Here is a 22150-nt window from a genome sequence, read left to right as displayed (position 1 = left end):
AAATATAGGAGACATATCTGAGGAACTGGTAGATATAAAAAGAAAATACTGGGAAATTAGTGGACACGATATATAAGCGACACATCTGAGGAATTGGTAGACATAATATGAAGATACTGGGAAATAAGCTGACACGATATATACGAGTTACAGCTGAGGAATATTTACACATGAGAAGACTCTCCAAGGACTCTCCAAGGAAACATATGGACACGATATATATGAGACACTGTTGAAAATTGTTATACTTAATAAGAATCTATTGGGAATTATGTTGAAGCGATATATATTAGACACAGCTGGTTGGCATAATAAGAATACAACACATTTTTTTGATTAAGTGTATTGACTGTCAAGTGTACGTTACATCACATTGAAACAATTCTCTCCGGTATATACTTTTATATTTGTATGTCAAGTTTACCTTAAACAACATTAAAACATTTCTCTTCTCCAGTACGTACTTTCATGTTTGATGAAGTAGGTGGTCTGTGAAGTTTGCCCTATATGACATTAAAACATTTCTCTCCAGTATGTCTTTTTCATGTTTGATTAAGTGCATGGACTGTCAAGCTTACCTTACCTTAGGACATAAGTGGACAAATGAGACACAGCTGAGGAATTGGTAGACATAATAAGAAACCTTTGATAAAAAGTGGACAGAATATATACGAGATACAGTTGAGGAATTTGTTGACATAATGAGAATTACCTGGGAAAATATTGATATGATATATATGAGTCACAGCTGCAGGATTTGTAGACATAATAGGCATCTCCTGGGAAATAAGTGGACACGAAATGTATGAGACACAGCAAAGGAATTCGTAGACATAATAATAATCTACTGGGAAATAAATGGACACATGAGACTAAGCTTAGGTATCGGTAGTCATAATAAGAAACCTGTGGGAAATAGTGAACACGATATATATGATACACAGCCGAGAACTTGGTAGACAAAATAAGAAAATTGTGGGAAATAAGTGGACATATGAGACAGAGCTGAGGAAATGGAAGACAAAATAAGAAACGTGTGGGAAATAAGTGAACATTTGAGAGGAATTGGTAGACAAAAAAAGGAATCCCCTGAGAAATAAATGGACATATGAGACTGAGCTTAGGAATAGGCAAACAAAATAAGAAACTGCTGGGGAAAAAGCGGACATATGAGACAGAGCTGAGGAATTAGTAGACAAACTAAGAATACCCTGGAAAACAAGTGGACATATGAGCCAGAGCTGAGGAATATTACACAAAATAAGATACTTGTGGGAAATAAATGGACATTAGAGACAGAGCTGAGGAACTGGTAGACAAAGTAAGAAGCGTGTGGGAGATAAACGGACACATGAGACAGAACTGAGGAAATGGTAGACAATATAAGAATCCCCTGGGAAATAAGTGGACATATACGATAGAGCTGAGAAATTGATAGACAATGTAGCCCTTTGAATTATTTTAGATGATATTGGTAAATCTGTCACTTTTCTAAGTTCGCATTTTAATCCAAAACGGGTAAAAACCTTTAGTTATGACCTAGTTATTGTAATATGTATTCCCCTAACTTTGGTATTACCTATCTATAGTATTGCCTATCTATGGTATTGCCTAACTATGATATTGCCTAACTGTAGTAGAATGTGTTTTTAGTCCTAAATTTTAAGGGGTTACTGGAATATACAAATGTAATTGTAAATATGACCTGACAAGGTCATTGCTTCAAACACAGAGAAATCCAAACATGATGTCCATTGGTAAGGAACTGCACCTGAACACAAAAGGATATAAATTAGTAAGAAGTGGATAATTTTATTGAAAGACAGAACTGTATAAATGCTTGCAAAACACACTAAAATACACATCAAAGAGAAACATATGTATCTGTTAATTATAAACATAGGTATTGTGACGTCATTAAACTGCGCGATTGAATGAGATAAATTCATTTAACTTTACAAGAGATCAAACATTAACTGTGAATGACCTCTTTATACGCCCGTCTCTGAAAGCGCGGGGCGTATTATGCGAACACCCATGGCGGGCGGTCGGCGTCCAAAATAATGTCCGCTCTCTAAGTCAAACAGTTTTCATCTGATCTTCTCCAAACTTGGTAACAATGTTTGTATGCATAATATCTCAGCCAAATTTGATAACCAGCAAAATCGCCCTAGGCACTCCTGAGTTATGACCCTTGAATTACTCGAAATCTGCAATGTTAGCCTTTTCCACCCTCTAAGTCAATCAGTTTTCATCTGATCGTCACCAAACTTTGTGACAATGTTTATGGGCATAATATCTTGGCCAAGTTCGATAACCAGCAAAATTCCCCATGCACTCATGAGTTATGGCCCTTGAATTACTTGAAAATCTGCAAATTTAGCCTTGTCCGCCCTCTAAGTTAAACAGTTTTCATCCGATCTTAACCAAACTTGCTGACAATGTTTATGGGCATAATATCTTGCCAAGCTGATCAATGAAACAATGAGCAAAGAAAGTACGTTAGGTAGTTAGGTGAAAAGAACGTCATATAATTATTCTGGCAATTTTATTGCAATTCGCATTTTAACATACCTTTATGCATAACCTTTACAAATACGTTTTTCTTTGAGTTTGCATTTAATGTTTCTTAATTGTAGCAGCCATATTGTAAAACATATTCTTTGTAAAATAAGCTAGTATAAATAAAAACATGTCTTTAAAACGTTCTTAATGATTAATTTTTAAAATTATATATACATAGATGATTTTCTTCTTATATACTAATAGACCAATGAAATAATACCAATATTCAGCATTGTTTCCAACTTCTTTAAAGTCTGACGGCCATTTTGGAAGCCATTTATGATCTGCTAAATGATTAAAATTGTTATTTATTCAAATAGTTCTTACATAATGTAACACTAATATCAACAAATTTGATAACCATACTTGATTTGTTAATACAATACGCAAAAAAAGGCAATTGTGGCGGTCATTTTAGCCTCCATTTTGAATTCCAGTCGTTTGAATGCCATCTTAGATTAACTAAATTAATAAATAAATGCATATAGATATGTTTGAAACATTTAAAGTACAATCAATCTGCAAACAGCAATTTGTAACTTATTTCTTGCACCACTGATATATTTTATCTGATTTTGGCGGCCATGTTGGACGCCATCTTAAATTTCTCAAAACGTTTAATGATGCCAGCTTGGCATCATTCAGATTCTTTAATAACAACATATACCTTAACAGAATGTCATTTAACATTTACGATACAATTCAATGCCAGGTCACTTTTAGGATTGACAGGACTAGAGATTTTTATAGATCATATTCAATTCGAACATAGTCATCTTTCATATATCCAGAACATTAACATTTTATTTGCATGTTAAAAGGACCATGGTTATATAAGACTATTTTTGCTATTTATTGCTCCTTGAACACTGAATAAAAGGCATTACAGTTTTGTTGATTATTTTTATTTGAAGATAAAAAATCATATAATCTATATATTTCCACCCAAGTTACCTCCCTTCCCCTCCTTGGTGCCATTTTCACTATGCAGTGAAGGTCAGCCTAACCGACACGATTTTTTTCCTTTCAAAGTTACCTCCTCTCCCCTTTGCAGAAGGAAGTGGAGGTCAGCCAAATCAACTTGTTTCTTTTCTCCATCCAAAACCCTTGACGTCATTTGAAAATGCAGGGCAGGTCACCATTACCAACTCGGTTTCTTTTTCCATCCAAAACTCACCTCTTCTCCTAGACGCCATTTCCAAAATGGGAGGTCACCCTAACCGACCTTATTCCTGTCCAAAACCGCCTCGGTAGCCTAGTGGTAGAGCGTCCGCTTCGAGTGCGGGAGGTCGTGGGTTCGATCCCCGGCCGCGTCATACCAAAGACGTAAAAAATGGTTCTAGCAGCTTCCTCGCTTGGCGCTCTGCATTAAGAGGATAGTGCTAGGACTGGTCAGCCCGGTGTCAGTATAATGTGACTGGGTGGGGTATCATGCCACGTGTCTACGGCGTGATATTCCAGTGAGACAGCACTATAAAGTTGGGCATTGTGCTCACCGCTACAAGTAGACAAAATCGTTTATATGACTGAAAAAATGTTGAAAAAGATGTTAAACCCGAACACACACACACACACACACGCACGCACACACACACACACACACACACACACACACTTATTCCTGTCCAAAGTTACCCCCTCTTGCCATCTTAACGCCATTTGCACAGTGCACGGAGGTCACAGTCCTTTTTATTCCCTCTTTTTACAACCAGTCGACCATGCATTTCAATTTGACAATTCTCCTGCGGACGCATTTGCATTCAGGAAGCATTCTAACCGACTTTTTCTCCTTCCAAGTTACCTCCCCTTGCCGCCTCGACGCCATTTGCAATTTTCAGGGGAGGTCATTCTAACCGACCTTGTTGCCGCCTCGACGCCATTTGCAATTTTCAGGGGAGGTCATTCTAACCGACCTTGTTGACGCCTCGACGCCATTTGCAATTTTCAGGGGAAGTCACTCTAACCGACCTTTTTTTCTTCCAAGGTTACCTCCCCTTGCCGCCTCGACGCCATTTGCAATTTTCAGGGGAGGTCACTCTAACCGACCTTGTTTTTTGTCCTTCCAAGGTTACCTCCCCTTGCCGCCTCGACGCCATTTGCACTTTTCAGGGGAGGTCACTCTAACCGACCATTTTTTGTCCATCCAAGGTTTCTTTCCCTTGCCGCCTCGACGCCATTTGCAATTTTTCGGGGAGGTCACTCAAACCGACCTTTTTTGTCCATCCAGGGTTACCTCCCCTTGCCGCCTCGACGCCATTTGCAATTTTCAGGGGAGGTCACTCTAACCGACCTTTTTTTGTCCATCCAGGGTTACCTCCCCTTGCCGCCTCGACGCCATTTGCAATTGACGGGAGGTAGGAAAAGGAGTGTAAGAGTGACCTCCTCTTCGTAATGCAAATGGCGTCAAAGGGAGAAAGGGCAATAACTGGACAGGGAAAATGTGTATGTGACCTCTTCGTATTGGAAATGGCGTCATAGGGAGAAGGGGTAATAATTTGATAGGGAAAAGGTGTGTAAGAGTGACCTCTTCGTATTGCAAATGGCGTCAAAGGTGTATGGGGCAATAACTGGATGGGAAAAGGAGCGTGTAAGTGACCTCCCCTTCGTATTGCAAATGGTGTCAAAGGGGGAAGGTGCAACAACTGGATGTATGAAAAGGTGTGCAAGAGTGACCTTACCTTCGTTTTTCAAATGACGTCAAAACGGAAGGTGCAGTAACAATGTGGGAAAAGTCTGTAAAAGTGACCTCCCCTCTGTATTTCAAAAGGCGTCAAAGGGGAAAGGGGCAATAACTTGATTGAGAAAGAAGTGTGTAAGAGTGACCTCCCCTTGATACTGCAAATTGCGTCAGATGAGGAAGTGGCTATGACTGGATGTGATAAAAGGTGTGTAAGAGTGACCTCCCCTCCGTATTTCAAATGGCGCCAAAGTGGGGAAGGGGCAATACCTTTGGATGGGGAAAATGTCGACAAGTGACCACTTATTTTGCAGATGGTGTTCAGAGGAGATAAACTGAAGGACAAAGTACGTGCTGGAATAACCTCAAGTTTATTTTGCAAATGGCGTCAAGGTGATATATCATTGGTGATTGACAAAATGCATATGATGGTAAGTACTTAGAGATATTACAGGAAAGTTATTTTTGATTTCCGAAACAGCAATAACCAGTGCAATTGAATGACCTTTTATTTCTTAAAATAAAATAATCAACACAACTATATGGCATTTTATTCATTTTTCAAGCAGAAATAAAATGTAAAACATAATCACAAATAACATTTTAAAAACGTATAACTACAGTGTTAAAACAATAAAAATACTTCTAAAAATACTATTATTTTACAATTTTAAACGATATGTACAGAAATTCATTAAATTCAACTCATTTAGAAAATATGGTAAGCTTGGAATTATATTTTAAAGTATCTACGTTACTATAATACAAGGTACAAAATGTATATCATTAATAAATCAGTATAACAGACAATATTTGCACCAAAAATGAAATTTTGTCATTTAAAAATGGTAAGGGATCGTTTTACTTATTTCCGTCACCTTAAGTTTTACCCATTTGCTATTGTAAAAGGTATAGAAGACATTCGTTTATTTCAGCACCGAGTGAACATAAATCTGGTGTTCCCAAGTGAAAATAATTCATTATGAAACGTTCATATCTAATTCTTAACTTCTAACAATTTTAACCAAATTGTACACATAAATGTTGAATTGCTTTATGTCTTGTTGAGTTAAACTAATTATTTTTCATATTATCTTTACTTATTCAGTCAGGTAAGACATGCGTCAGGGGTAACGTAACGCTATATTTTATGACGTCACAATGCTTATGTTGGAAAATGAGTTCAATAGATCTAAGAGATGTATAAGAATCTTTTATATTTCAATGATTTTCTCGTGTATTTTCGGTTTTTTTTTTTTTTTTTTGAAAGCATTACTATACAGCTTTGTTGCTTTTAAGCATATTTCACGTCCTTACAATTCATATCCTTTCGCGTTCAAATGTAGTTCCGTTCTAGTGAACATCATATTTCTCTCTGTTTAAAACAATGAATTTATCATGTTATAATCTAACGTTTTATTACAGTACTTCATTAAAAGCGTAGACCAAAAACCTGAAAGTTTGCCAACAATTTTCACCCATCATTTATAAAGATATGCTAGTCTTGTTCCCATAAAAGACAAAGTTGCTTTAACAGTCACTTCAGCCCCGAATGGTTAAGGTTAGTGCTCAGAGTTAGGTGTTGGTTAAAAGTTATGCCAAACAGTGTGTAAAATTCAGTGTACAAAAATGAGGCCAAAATGACTTTTAAAAGCAACATTAAAATGACCCAGACAAAGGACTAGAATGCGGATTTGAATAAAAGAATTAAGGTCTTATCGGTACATTCTGCAGTTACTAGCATATGGAATTATATACCATATTTTGAGAAGATTTCAAGAAAACGACGATGCATTATACCCTGATAAAGCCGCTCTTAAAAGGTGAGAAATCCAAATACAATTTTCACTTGTATGTAACCACAGTTTAACGCAAGAATATGAATAACGTAGAATCGGATATCTTTTTAACTAAAACATAACTACATGTAGATTGAAATGTCACTATGTCACTTTTTTCCAACATAAGTATTGCCATAAAATGTAGAGTAACGTTGCACATAGCGTATGGCGTTACGTTGGCAGAAAATATAAAGTAAAAATAATAATAAAATGCATTAGAATAAAATCCGTGTGATTACTTTTTAAAAATTTTCACGTGTGAACACTAGAATGTTTCTGTTTCGAGCTTACACTGAAGCAAAGGAATGTCCTCTATATGTTTTAAACTATATGAGGGTTTGGAATTTAGCCCCCACTCCAAAATGTACAAGTTGCAAAAAGTAGCTTTTTATACATCAACTAAACTACGCATACATTGTATTTATTTTTGAAACAATCCCCGACCAGTTAAAACGCAACTGTTCAAAAGAGCAAAAATTTGAGACACTTTTTGAAATATTTAACCAACTACATTTTTTTTCTTACAAAATTCGCTGTCCCTGCTTTTTTACATTAATGTCAAATGTGCTACATTTTGTATTTGTAATAAAAATATCATTTAGAAAAATACCTTGCATAAAATCATGACTGACAACAAATCAAGCTAAAATATTCGCTGTGTCTAAAAATAGTCCGACTGTATCAGTGTTAAAAAAACCCAAACAATTTCCTGATTTTTGTTTTAAATATTTATCCTAAAGTTTAGGAAATATTTGTCAAATGGTTGATATAATTACAAATTTAGTCCGCTAAAAATGATAAACTAGAGCTATTGTTACCCCCAGACGCTGCTTTGATGCAGGGTAAGTCAATGTTGTCATCATTTTGACATTCAAGCGTAACCTTGACCTTGGATCTAATAATCTGGGTTCTATACAGGTCTTCTTGATATTTATTGCTAGTTTTATGAGTGTATGGAAAATGGGGTTACAAGATATGTAGCAGACACAAAGCTATTTGACCTTTGACCTCATATGTGTCACACTGACCTTTAACCTAGTGGCTAGATGGAATTGACAGTTAGTGCTTACTTTATTAGATTAGACAATATGGTGCGGTCTTTTAAGTCAGAACTTGACCTTTGACCGAATGAACTAGGTTGTGTTCTACATCTATTTACTAATCCTAATTTTATATCAAGAACTATTGTAAGGAAAGCCCGCGTGACTATTCGGAAATGCTGACCAATATTTACTGCTATAGGATATAAGTAAGCGTGAGTGATGAATAAGATTCTTTTCCTTTTGGGGGTAAGATAGGGGGTAGGGGTGGGTGAATGAGAAATTATAAGAAACAATCTAAGATTTAACCAGCACAATTACAAAATACTTTTCTTTGACCTTTTGGATGCTTGACCCCTAACAATTAAATGTCTGCGTTTTACCACAATCAACAAATGTGAAGGTTGATGCTAATATGGGCAGTAGTTAAGAAAATATATGATTTTGAGAATCATATAAAAGTTTAACCTGAATGCAACGGTGACAGTGACCCTGAAGGCAGGGCGGTTACAATAACGAATTCTTGACCTAAATATTCGTTGCAGTTAAGACAATATGGAGCGGACACTAAATTAAAGTTATTTGATCTTTGTCCTCCAAGAGTAATACTGACCTTGGGCCTAGTAACTTGGGTTGTGCACAACGAACATTCTTGTTGAGGCTAATAAATGAAGCCATTTTTTTAAATCTTCCCAGCGGACATGATGGACAGATAGGCGAACGGACGAACGGACTCGCTGACATGTGTGACTCCAATATAATCCCGTGTACTTTGTACATGAATGTATAATTATATACATGTTAGTTTATATCTAATCTCAACAAAGCTTGTGCCAGGACTGTCGTGGATCTACCATAATTGGTTCTTTCTTCTGCAGATACTTCTTACTTGTGAATCTGAAAATAAAAACAAATAATTAATATACGAAATACTTCAAGATGTAATGTCAAATTAAAAACTGAACATATTTTCAAGCTATAGCTTTTGCAGAATTCAAGAAAGGTGGATTTTAACAAAACCTTTAACCAAGAAATCCCAGTCTTCTTAGTACAATAAGGACTATAATTCTGACAAAAGAAAAGTGAGACTAAAAAATTGTACAAAGTTGCAAAGCTATAGCTCTTAAAAAAATAAAAATGTGAACCTTAACCAAAAACTTTCAATTTTCGATGTACAAAAACGGTCATAATTCTAATAAAACGCAAGTAAGAGTTTCCAGGCCTACTTTAATACTAACGTAGGATTAACAAGAGCACCGCCTGGCGGATGCAGACGCTAATCTGATTTTTTTTGTCTCTGTAAAATAGAAATATTGTTCTACCCATGATTTTCAAAAAGGTTCAAAAGGGGCCATAATTCTTGGAAAAAGCCATGTAGAGTTATGGTACTTGCTGTGCAGTCAGCTTTTAATGGCAAATAACTGTTCCAAGTTTTAAAGCAAAAGCTTCGACCGTTATGGAGAAATGTTGACCTAAATGCAAAACTTAACCAAGAAATCTGATATTTTCTAAGTCCAAAAGGGCTATAAGTCTTGCAAAAAGCAGGATGGAGTTATGTTTTATGCTGTATAGAGTCAGCTTTTGATGGTGAACAAGTGTTGCAAGTTCTAAAGCAATATCTCTGATAGTTTAGGAGAAAAGCTGACCTAAACACAAAATCAAACCAAGAAATCTAATTTTCTAAGTCAAAAAAGGGCCATAATTCTTACAAAAAGCAGGATGGAGTTATGTTTCTTAATACTGTACAGAGTCAGTTTTCGATGGAAAACATGAGTTGCAAGTTTCAAAGCAATAGCTTTGACAGTTTAGGAGAAAAATTGACAAACATAAAACTTAAAACTAGAATGTGTCTGTAGGACACAGGGTGTGCCCCCCACTGGTACATTTGTCACAAATAAGGGGCAATAATTCAAATATTTGTAGTCTCAGTTTGAGGGTGTAGCCTCAACAAACATTTTATGAAAAGGATTCATTATTCTAGGCCATATACTTTTTGAGCTATGTGCATCACACACAAAGAATCCACTATTTTGGCTATTTCAAGGGCCACAACTCTGTCATAAGAGCTAAGATTTTTTAGAAGAATGCCAAGTGTGCAAGGTCACATCATGATAAGAACTCAAGCAAGGTTTTCTGAATTTACATCAAATACTTTTTGAGCTAGGCACATAATTAGGTGAAAAAGTGCATTTTTTGCTATTTCAGGGGCCATAACTTTAAAAATAGGGGGTGGAGCCAGCCAAAAATTTAGAGGTGTGCAAGTTTATATCATGATTAAGACTTATGCAAGTTTTCAACCATTTATATTAAATACTTTTTGAGCTAGGTGCGTCACAAAGTGAAAATGTACATTTTTGACTATTTCAGGGGCCATAACTCTAAAAAGTAGGGGACGGGCCCAAATGAAAAATAGGAGGTTCGCAAATTCATATCATGATTAAGACTCATGCAAGGTTTCATGAATTTATATCAAATACTTTTTGAGCTAGGCATGTCACAAGGTGAAAATGTGCATTTTTGACTATTTCAGGGGCAATAACTCTGAAAATAGGGGGCGGAGCCAGACGAAAAATAGGTGGTGCCCAAGTTCATACCATGATTAAGACTCATGCAAGATTTCATGAATCTATATCAAATACTTTTTGAGCTAGGCATGTCAGAAGGTGAAAATGTGCATTTTTGACTATTTCAGGGGCCATAACTCTGAAAATAGGGGGCGGAGCCAGATGAAAAATAGGAGGTGCGCAAGTTCATATCATGATTAAGACTCATGCAAGGTTTCATGAATCTATATCAAATACGTTTTGAGCTAGGCGTGTCACAAGGTAAAAATGTGCATTTTTGACTATTTCAGGGGCAATAACTCTGAAAATAGGGGGCGGAGCCAAACGAAAAATAGGAGGTGCGCAAGTTTATATCATGATTAAGACTCATGCAAGGTTTCATGAATCTATATCAAATACTTTTTTGAGCTAGGCGTGTCACAAGGTAATATTTGTGCATTTTTGACTATTTCAGGGGCCATAACTCTGAAAATAGGGGGCGGAGCCAGACGAAAAATAGGAGGTGCGCAAGTTCATATCATGATAAAGACTCATGCAAGGTTTCATCAATTTATATCAAATACTTTTCGAGCTAGGCGCGTCACGAACTTCGGACGGACGGATGGATGCACAGACGGACGGACGCACGGACAAGACCAAATCTATATGCCCCCACCACTCATGGGGGGGGGGGGGGGGCACAAAAAGAAATGTGATATTTTTAAGTCCAAAAAGGGACTATAAGTCTTGCAAAAGGCAGGATTGAGTTATGTTTCTTGTTGTATAGAGTCAGCGTTTATTGTTGAACAAGTGTTGCAAGTTTTAAAGCAATAGCTCTGATTCCCACCAAATTTCATGAAGATCAATTGAAAAATACATCGTCTATCGCATACACAAGGTTTTTCTTTGATTTGGCCTAATGACCTAGTTTTTTACCCCATATAACCCATATTTAAACTCGACCTAGATTTCATCAAGGCAATCATTCTGACCAAATTTCGTGAAGATCAATTTGAAAATACAGCCTCTATCACATACACAAGGTTTTTCTTTGATTTGACCTAGTGACCTAGTTTTTTAATTCAGATAACCCATTTTTAAACGGCCTAGACTTTATCAAGGTTATCATTCTGACACAATTTCATGAAGATCAGTCGAAAAATACAGCTTCTGTCGCATACACAAGCTAAATGTTGTCAGTCAGACAGACGACAGACAGACGCCGGACGCCAGACATCGAGCGATCACAAAAACTCACCTGAGCAGCTAAAAAGAACTTTATAAAGCTTACGACCAAGTGGTACATATATTTTTAAATCAGACGAGCTAAAATGTATTAAGACCACCGCATACTGTTCTATTGATCGCGTCTGTTAGTGTTTAACTCCATGCAATATGCAAGAAAAATATGGTTCTTGAGCCTTTTTACTTGCCTATTAACGACGGAAAAATGTAGGAAATTTCAAAGTATTCAAGAAAAGTGGACCTAACAAAAAATAACCAAATGTGCTGAATAAATATTCATCAAAATTATTTTAATAGTTTTATTTTCACTTTTTGGGACAACGTTTCGGCCCAGGGCCTTTATCAAGACTTATCAAGTCGAAACAATTAACCATAAATGTCATTTTTCTAAGTTAAAAATGGCCATGATTCTGACACAATGCATAAAAAATGTAAGATTGTTGACCTACGTACTATTCTTATGATAAAAAACAAGGGCATAAAGCTCTGATAGTATACAAGATAAGCAAACCTAAACAACAAGAGCTGTCCGTAAGACAGCCAATGTTAGACTATTCGAATTATTGTCCCAGAAGCAGGAAATGCTACCCTAAATGTAAAAATATCTATAGAGTTTCAATTCAGTATCTCCATTAGTTTTGGAGCTCGGGTAACTTGCATACAAAACTTTAACCAGAAGTTTTATGTTCATAAGAGGACATAATTTGCCCGAAATACATGTCAGAGTTATGGGACTTGACCAAGTAAGGTTGGTAATTGATCTATAAGAATAAAAAATAAGTTTCAAATATATATGCCTTTAAGTAATAGCTGTATGTACTTGCACGCAAAACTTTAACCAGGATTTTCTAAGTCCAAAAAGGGGCATAATTTGGCCAAAATGCAGGTCAGAGTTATCGGCCTTAATGCAATCATCTAGTTTTACAACCCCGAAGACACGTGAAGTTTCAATTCAATATCTGCATTAGTTTTGGAGATAGTAACTTACATGTAAATCTTAACTTTAACCAGGACTTTCTTAGTCCAAATGGGGCATAATTTGCTCAAAATGCATGTCAGAGTTATAGTATGGAAATTGGCCTAGGAAAAGAAAAAATTAAGTTTCAAAGCTATGTACCTTTAAATGATAGCTGTATGTATTTGCATGCAAAACTTTAACCAATGTGTGTCGCCGACGCCGACGCTAGGATGAGTAGAATAGCTAGACTATTCTTTGAATAGTCGAGCTAAAAACTGACCAAGAAATTCCTATTTTCTAAGTACATAAAGCGTCATAATTCTGACAAAGTGTATGCGGGAGTTATTGTTCTTGACAAAGTTATACATCTTATGCTGTTACCAAGTGTGCATAGTTTCAAGTAATGTTCGAGAAAAAATTGGGCCTAAACAAAAATCTTTTAAAACAGGGCAAAGTATAACAAGAGCACCGCCTACTGGTGCCATCGCTCGTCTGCAAGTGCTGGACAGTATGTAAACAAAACAAAAAATACAGTTCAGAATTTCCAAGTACGGAAAGGGCGACAATTTTAATAAAATGCACATCATCTGAGTTATGGTTCTTGGCCTACACAGTCAACTAATGATGATAAATAAGTGTGCATAGTTAAAAAGCGTTTTTGAGAAAAGGTGGACCTAAACAAAAAATTTAACCAACGCCGACACCGACAATCAAGTGACGACAATACCTCGTAGATTTTTTTCAAAAATGAGTCGAGCTAAAAAATGGCATACTTATTTCCTCAAAATGACAGAAAGAGCTAGGAAACATTATGTCATTCCGTTGGTATTACCACGGAAAACTAGAGCTATCACTAAAGGTGATGAATGTACCCCCGCACGCACTGACACAGCACATTGCAATTTGACGCACACAAGATTGCATAATTATGTAGACTGTATGTATATAGACTGTATGTATACAGTATAGTAACAAAAACAAAGTCCCATAACTATGCAGAATATTTATCTAAAAGAACGTAACATGCACCATGCACAACTAGGTTTGCTTTGTACTGATCACTTGTGTGAAGTTTCATTTAATTGTGTGCAAGGGTTCGTAAGATTAGGCGCGCACAAGATTGCATATGCAGACTGTATGTACATAGTATGTTAACAAGAAACAAAGTCCCATAACTCTGCATTTTTGTTGTTGAAAGGACCTAACATGCCCCATGCACAACTACTGTTGTTACTGATCACTTGTGTGAAGTTTCATTAAATTGTGTCAAGGGGATGAGGAGAGATGGTGCGCACAAGATTGTGTCTATGTACATAGTATAGTTAAAAAAAACAAAGTCCCGTAACTGTGCATTTTTTTTTTCTGAAAGAACCTAACATGCACCATGCACAACTACTGTTGTTACTGATCACTTGTGTGAAGTTTCATTAAATTGTGTCAAGGGGATGAGGAGAGATGGTGCGCACAAGATTGTGTATATGTATATAGTATAGTAACTAAAAACAAAGTCCCATAAGTCTGCATTTTTTTTTCTGAAAGAACCTTACATGCCCTATGCACAACTACTGTTGTTACTGATCACTTGTGTGAAGTTTCATTAAATTGTGTCAAGGGGATGAGGAGAGATGGTGCGTACAAGATTGTGTCTACGGCCAGACAGACGGACAGACAGACAGACAACCTGAAACCAGTATACCCCTCCTTACAACTTTGTTGTCGGGGGAGGGGGGGGGTGGGGTACAATAAGTGTGTGAAGTTTCATATAGTTGCGACGTGCAGTTACTGAGCAAACTCGCCGACAAACGCAATTTCAACTTACTTAAAAATATGTTTAAATTATTTCATCAAAATGACAGTAAGAATTATGAAACCTAGATCACTAACTTTCTACTATTATTGGGAAGGAATGTAAACAAGAGCTATCACAGGAGACAGCACGCTCGATGATGGATGGTGAAACTGGGCACATCTGAGGGAGCTGGAGCTGGAGCTGTCACTAGAGGGTTTAATGACTCCAATACGGTTGAAGATAATGGACAATAGCTCCAGTCGGTGTCAAAAGTAATAAGAGAGAGAGAAGGATTAAGTGTATCAAAACATTAAATAAGTATAATTCTAAGCAAAAGGCGTGGGGGGGGGGGGGGGGGGGGGGCACAATTCATGAAATATTGGTGCAATAATGATGCACCTTGTGTCACTGATATGGAACAATTACATGTACTTCAAGTTTGAATCAAATCCATTTAATAACAGAGATAGAGTGGAAGTGCATGAAAACTAACCTGAAATTCTAAGTAAAAGGTGTGTGTGTGTGTGGCGGGTGGGGGGTCATGAAATATTGGCGCAAGAATTATGACCCTTGTGTGATATGATGTGAGTGATGAAAATATGCAACTATTTCAGTTTGAATCGTATCCATTTAGTAATAACTGCGACAGAGTGAAAGTGCATCAAAACTTTAACCTGGAATTCTACGTAAAAAGGGGAAATAATTCATGAAATACTGGTGCGAGAGTTATTACTCTTGTGCCATATGATGTGGGTGATGATGAACAATAAATATTTTAAGTTTGAAACAAATCCATCAAGTAATTACAGAGACAAAGAGAAAGTACATCAAAACCTTAACCAAAGTGCGTCGAAGCCGGTTCGAGTAGGACAGCTCCCCATACGTCGTATATTCGAGCTAAAAATTTCATTCAGTTGGTTCAATAGGTAATAAAAGATATTAGCTTGTTTAGAAATATTGATAATGTGTCTGATGTATAGGACAATCTCCCCGGCCTAACGTAACAGCGGTTTTAGAAGGGGAAATAAATCATAAAAGATTGGTGCTAGAGTTATGCTGTTGATAATGTGAAATAACTTTTTAAAGTTTAAATCAAGTCCAATGATTTATAGGAATGATGCACATGTCCCTTCAAAATGTTTGACGGAGTGAAATTAGAATGTCCGAAAACGGGACATAACTCACGAAACCCAGATTGCAATTAGAATTCCGATAATATGCACTAAAACACTTCAGGTTGATGACATATTCTAAGTTCCATTTGAATTGGTACACAAGGTAGGTTGTAGTTGTAATACATTTATTGCGAAATCCAAAGAAACAAGAGCTGTCCGTAAGACAGCGCGCTCCACTATTCGGGGATTTGACAGTAAAATGAATATATCTCTGAATAAGAGACCTCTACTTCAAACGGAAGATACACCAAGCGGCATAATTCCATCAAATACATAAATCTGAGTTATTAGGATTCTTACAACACATGTAGATGATGATGATAAAGATATATTTTGAGTTTCAAGTCATTATCTTATATAGTACAAAAGTTTGTAAAAAGTTGAAGTGTAAAAGGGGCATAATTCAGTCAAAAATACAAATCACAGTTATGGGGATTGTTACCACACATGCAGATAATGATGATAAAGATACATTTTAAGTTTCAAGTCTTTATCTTATATTGCATTAAAGTAATATCCAGAAAGCGAAGGTTGCAAAAAAGTTTAAGTACAAAAGGGGCATAATTCTGTCAAAAAACACAATTAGAGTTATGGGGTATGTAGCCACACAGGCAGATGATTATAAACAATAATTTTTAATTTCAAGTCATTATATTTTAAAGTACCAAAGATATGTCTATAAATGAAGCTCTCGAAAAAAATTAACAAGAAAATAATTCAAAGTATAACTTCTTGGTGACCTTGACCTTGGTTATAATGGGCCCAGCCCCTGCACATGTTTTGTTTGTGTGCTGGACAATGTTTATGTGAACTTACAGTATGATATAAGCAAAATTAACAAAGATATGACAGAAAAACAAAGGTTGCCAAAAAACTTTAACCTTAAAAATAACCTAAGTATAAGACCTTGGTGACATTGACCTTGGGTATAATGGGCTCAGCCCCTATAAATACTTTGTTTGTATGCTGGACAATGTTTACGTAAAGTTACAGTAAGATATAAGCAATAGTAACAAAGATATGACAGAAAAACAAAGGTTGCCGAAAAACTTTAACCTTAAAAATAACCTAAGTATAAGACCTTGGTGACCTTGACCTTGGGTATAATGGGCTCAGCCCCTATAAATACTTTGTTTGTATGCTGAACAATGTTTATGTAAAGTTACAGTAAGATATAAGCAACAGTAACAAAGATATGACAGAAAAACAAAGGTTGCCGAAAAACTTTAACCTTAAAAATAACCTGAGTATAACAGCCTGGTGACCTTGACCTTGGGTATAATGGGCTCAGCCCCTACGCTTATATTTTTTGTATACTGTACAATGTTTATGTGAAGTTACAGTAAGATATCAGCAATAGTAACAAAGATATGACAGAAAAACAAAGGCTGCCGAAAAACTTTAACCAAGAAGGGTCACGCCGACGTCGACGCCTACGCCGGGGCGAGTAGTATAGCATAGGCGTAGGAGCAGGGGGGGGGGGGGGGGGGCGGCGGGGGCCAGGCCCCCCCAAAGCTAGGAGGGGGGGGGGCAAAGTATAGTTTGGCCCCCCGAATATTTTGGAAAAGAGATATAAATTGCAGTCTAATATAACATTTACTTAGCATCATATAATTCTTTTCAACCTGATTTCTGATTTGCATTTGGCCTTCCCTTGTATTCTGACTAAAAATGTCTCTTTCCATAGTGTGAGTACTGAAATCTGTGCGCGCCACGCCAAGAATTGTTTGCATTTTATAAAAATAATATATCATTGAGCGCAGTCACTACAGTTCCGGTTTGAACGTCTGCAAAATCAATGTAGACCTAACTATTAAGCCTGTTTACGCATGTAAACATTATGTATTTTTTTGTTTTTCATTGTCCATTCAAAGGAAATGATATTTCCACAACTTTATACCACAATTAGACAAATCAGTGCTAACTGATTGTATGTCCAGGGCTTCAGCAGAAGAATGTAAAAAACTGGCACACTTAATTAGAACAATACATAATATGACTGATTAAGACAGTTCAGTGCCTAGTCGTATGTGTATCATCAGAATAACTCAATGATTGCTAAAACTTAAATGTTTGAGGGGCCTATGGCCCAATTAATCCCTGTACAAGGTCTTGAGTCTTTGTCACGAATAATGCACTGAGGATACCTTGCCGCTACCCCCCCCCCCCCCACCCACAAACCGCCGGTCAAAAAGGTTTGGTCCCCCCAAAATCAAACTCGCTCCTACGCCCATGTATAGCCTCCCTTTTCTCCGAATAGTGGAGCTAAAAATTACTAATAATCGGACGTAATAGGACTAATTTGTGCACGCACACTTTACAATGAAATCCGGACAAGACGCGCATTTCATGTTAATGACGTACACACAGTTCCATTTGAACTGGATGGAAAGTGTAGGGAGTTGAATCGGAACAAAGTATGTATTGCATTATTGTTAAATCCAAAGAAGAGCACTACCCTGCGGGTGCAGATGATCATCTGGCTTTTTGTCTCTGTATAATAGAAATACTGCCATACCAATGATTTTCTTCTCTGTATAATAGAAAAATTGCCATACCCATGATTTTCTAAGTCCAAAAGGGGCAATAATTCTTGCAAAAGGCAGGATAAAGTTATTTTTCTTGCTGTACAGAGTCAGCTTTTGATGGTGAACGTGTTGCAAAATCTAAAGAAATAGCTTTGGAAGTTTACGAGAAAAGCTGACCCAAAAACACAAACGTTAACCAAGACATCTGATTTTCAGTCCAAAAGGGAACATAATTCTTGCAAAAAGAAAATGGAATTATTTTCCTTGCTGTACAGTGTCAACTTTTGATGGTGAACAAGTGTTGCAAGCAATAGCTTTGATAGTGTAGGAGAACAGTTGACCTAGACATAAAACTTAACCAGGCAACGCCAACATGGTGTATTGAAGTATTTCGACCCCCATAGAATAATGACCCCCGGTCATTATTCTATAGAAAAAGTGAGCCCCGGTCATAGTATTATGACCTCCAAATCATAAGTACTATGACCCCCCCACGTGAAGAAAACTGAATCTCACGAAGAATATTGACTCCGGTCATTTGGTCAAATTTAGTGATAACTCATGTATCTAAGGCCTAATTGCTACATTTTATGCTCCCACTAGTAGGGGGGGGGCATATAGATTTGCCCTTGTCCGCCGTCCGCCCTTCCCGTTTGACCATTAGCCCAGATACATCACTTGACCAGAAATCAGAGCACTCCGCAAGGGGAAAGGGATTCTATTTCTAGACGCTGTTTTTTGCTGTTACATTTTTTTCGGAAAATAACAATTCACATTACGTTCACAAAAACCACCAGTGTCAATAACCCCTGCAAACTTCGGTTGAAGTAATTCTTCGAAGAAAACTGCACAAGAAACTGCTAGCATAGAACTTAGTATTAATAAAAAGTTGAAATTCTTGGCAGTGGCAGTAAAGTAGGGTTTAGCGGAAAACAATAGAAATGTAGTAGTAGTGTAGTAGTAGTAGTAGTGGCAGCGGAAAGTGGCAGTAGTAGCAGCAGCAGAGGAATATTGTGACGCAACAACAGCAGCAGGGAGAAAAAGAGGGTAGATGTACAAGACGTATTAGTGGAAGCGGGTATAGTGTATCAGTAGTAGCAGTTGTAGTAGTAGTAGTAGAAGTAGTAGTAGTAGTAGAAGAAGTAGTGGTAGTTGTAGTAGTAGTAGTAGAAGAAGAAGTACATGTAGTAATAGCAATAGAAGTAGCGGCACCAGTTGTAGTAATTCAATCAAAACGTTAACTATTGGCAATGGAGGGTATTAGAGTTGTAGATCTGGTAAAATTGTCCGTTAGGTTTGGTGGGGATCACTTTTTAAAAGATATTATCGTCGAAAGTTTTTTTAGGAGCCGGTGTTTTACACGGAAAGAGTAACTTTTTAAATAGAATAATGTCTTGGAATCGATATTGTATGAGAGTTGGTTTAAACAAAAAATTTTCAAGCAGGTATACAGCAAAATATATTTACACAAAATAAAGGATTGAAGAGGAAGCTAAGTTATTAGAAACTCTTTCCTTAAAACTTTAAAACTAAAGTGGACATAATTCATGAGAGATTGGCACTAGATTTTTTGGACCTTGTGTCATATGCTGTGGATGATGAGAACCAGTTTTTTATGTTTGAAGAAAACCTTTTAGTAATAACAGAGATAAGCGAAAGTACATTTAAATAGCTGACGCCGACGCCGACGCAAGGGTGAGTAGGATAACTCTCCACATAATTCGCAATGTCGTGCTAAATAAAAACTGTTGCAGATTAAATGGCATAAAATTAATAATAAATTAGACATTGTTTTTCACGAAAACTTATTCTCCCACCATTTGCCACGCAGAAATTGCAAAATGCCACAACTTAAGGCCATAATTCCAGGGAAAATGGCGGACCACAACATTCCAACGATGTACACAACTTAGCTTGGCAGTGGTAAATCATGTGAAATTTGGTGGAATTCCAACCAGTGGTATAGAAAAAGTAGCGCTGATCATAGGATTAACAAATCAAGGGTCAGACTCCACTGAAAATCATTTACCACAACATGACGATAATATGCACAAATAGTTCACACTGATCATCGTAAAGTTTGGTTGAAATTCAGCCTAAGTATATACAGCAAGAAGTGTAAACTTTGTAAAATATAAACAAATCAAGGATCATAACTCTGCTGAAAATCACTGAATCAAAAACTGTCGACGATATGTATAAATAGGCTTGGCAATGATAACTCATTTTAGATATGGTGGAAATCAGAGAAAAATTGCCGAAATATCATAAAATGTGACAAAGAAAGGGCCACAACGCCTCTGAAAATCACTAAACCAGAACATGTTCAAAATATGCATAATTGGTACTTGATTCTCTTGTACGGTTTTGTGGAAATCCGCCAAATCAAAAAAGAGGAAGGGTTTTAAAACATCAAAACAGTTGGTGAATCAAGGGTCATGATTCCCCCAAAATTCTTTCGAACCAAAACTGCCGATGATATGCAAAATTAGGCACGCAATGATCGCTCTTGCGAAAATTTGGTGTAATCCATTCGTGGTCCCGAAAGAGTTGCGTGGATAAACTTTGTGACAGACCGACGGACATACACACGGACGGACGGACGGACAGCACAAAAACAATATGTCTCTCCACTACATATTGGAGGCTAACTACTTACAAACAGAGTCAAAAATCAACCAATAATTCTAAAAGGTATTACCTGGCTTACATCGGACTGTCAGCTGTTGGAAACATTCAAGACAAGACGGTATGGTGATATTTGTGTTCTGTCATGGTTTTTTTCCTATGTCTTTCAATAATGGCAAAAACTGTCTTCTTGCCTTTTAGATCTGAAATAAATCATACTTTATTGCCCTGGTGCTACAAGAGCCAGTAATGTTATCAAAATCAATGAAAATATGCAGAGTAGCTCGAGGTCATTGAATTCTTTCTCCTCAAGATTTGCTGTAGGTTTGTGGTCAATATTAGACATAATGACTTGGACACATTATCGAGGAATTTATGGCTATATAACTTGTTTACACAAATTGAAATGCTTTCTTTTGGAAAGGCCTCCTAGTTGTATTGGTCTTGATGTCTAACTTGGTTCGTTTTATCTTTAATGTTTTAGCCTTTCTGTAACAACGGTTTCCTTATTTTCTCTTTATATATGATATATTATATGCATGTTATACGACTGTATGTCATTGAGGGAGATACTACTAACATTTTAAAGTTTCAAAATATCTTGATTTGTTTTGAATTCATTGTAAAAAAAAACGATTTTAATGGGATGTTTTCCCTTGTAAATTTCAGCCATTTTGGACACTAAAACATCTACATGTATAATTTAAATTTGAAATTGATTGTTGAAAATGGTTTTCTGGATATCTACATGAGCTTTAAAGATATATTACCGTTTAAATCATTAGCAAAAATTTGGAAAACAAGCATCCCTCGAGCATAATCACGCTAGTTAATCTCTAGAGAGTGGAAACTATGTATTACAAATGCAGGACTTCTCAAGCGCCTTTAAAATCATGCAAAAAAAATTTGAACAATGGATTTGTGTAAATTTTAAAAGGTTAAATCATTGTTTTCTGTATTTGTGGAACGTGTCAACATCTCGCTTTAAAAAACGTGCCGTCTAAATGTTTGATGGAATAATACTTAATTAAAGAAGGGACAAATCTCCAGAAACATGCGAGTTAGGCAACTCCAGAAAAAATGCGCTTGTGTTCTTGAAGTTGACGATGTTTTCACAAATTCCATTTGGATTTGAGGGTTGGTATAGAATATTATGCTGTG

At 36.6% G+C, this 22150-nt stretch overlaps 1 long non-coding RNA gene across 1 annotated transcript; it reads right to left on the bottom strand.

Moving 5' to 3' along the window:
- Nucleotides 1–6514: 6514 nt before the first annotated feature.
- Nucleotides 6515–21197, bottom strand: LOC128559494 (uncharacterized). The gene is made up of 2 exons (XR_008372404.1): nucleotides 21063–21197; nucleotides 6515–9020 (listed from the first exon to the last, which is right to left on the bottom strand). It is a non-coding gene; the product is annotated as an uncharacterized LOC128559494 (long non-coding RNA).
- Between the last annotated feature and the right edge of the window lie 953 nt (nucleotides 21198–22150).

This window comes from Mercenaria mercenaria, chromosome 9 (assembly GCF_021730395.1).
Source record: "Mercenaria mercenaria strain notata chromosome 9, MADL_Memer_1, whole genome shotgun sequence".
In the NCBI taxonomy this organism is placed as follows: domain Eukaryota; kingdom Metazoa; phylum Mollusca; class Bivalvia; order Venerida; family Veneridae; genus Mercenaria; species Mercenaria mercenaria.
Note: the sequence above shows the minus strand (reverse complement) of the source record. Positions and strands in the feature narration are given on the sequence as shown.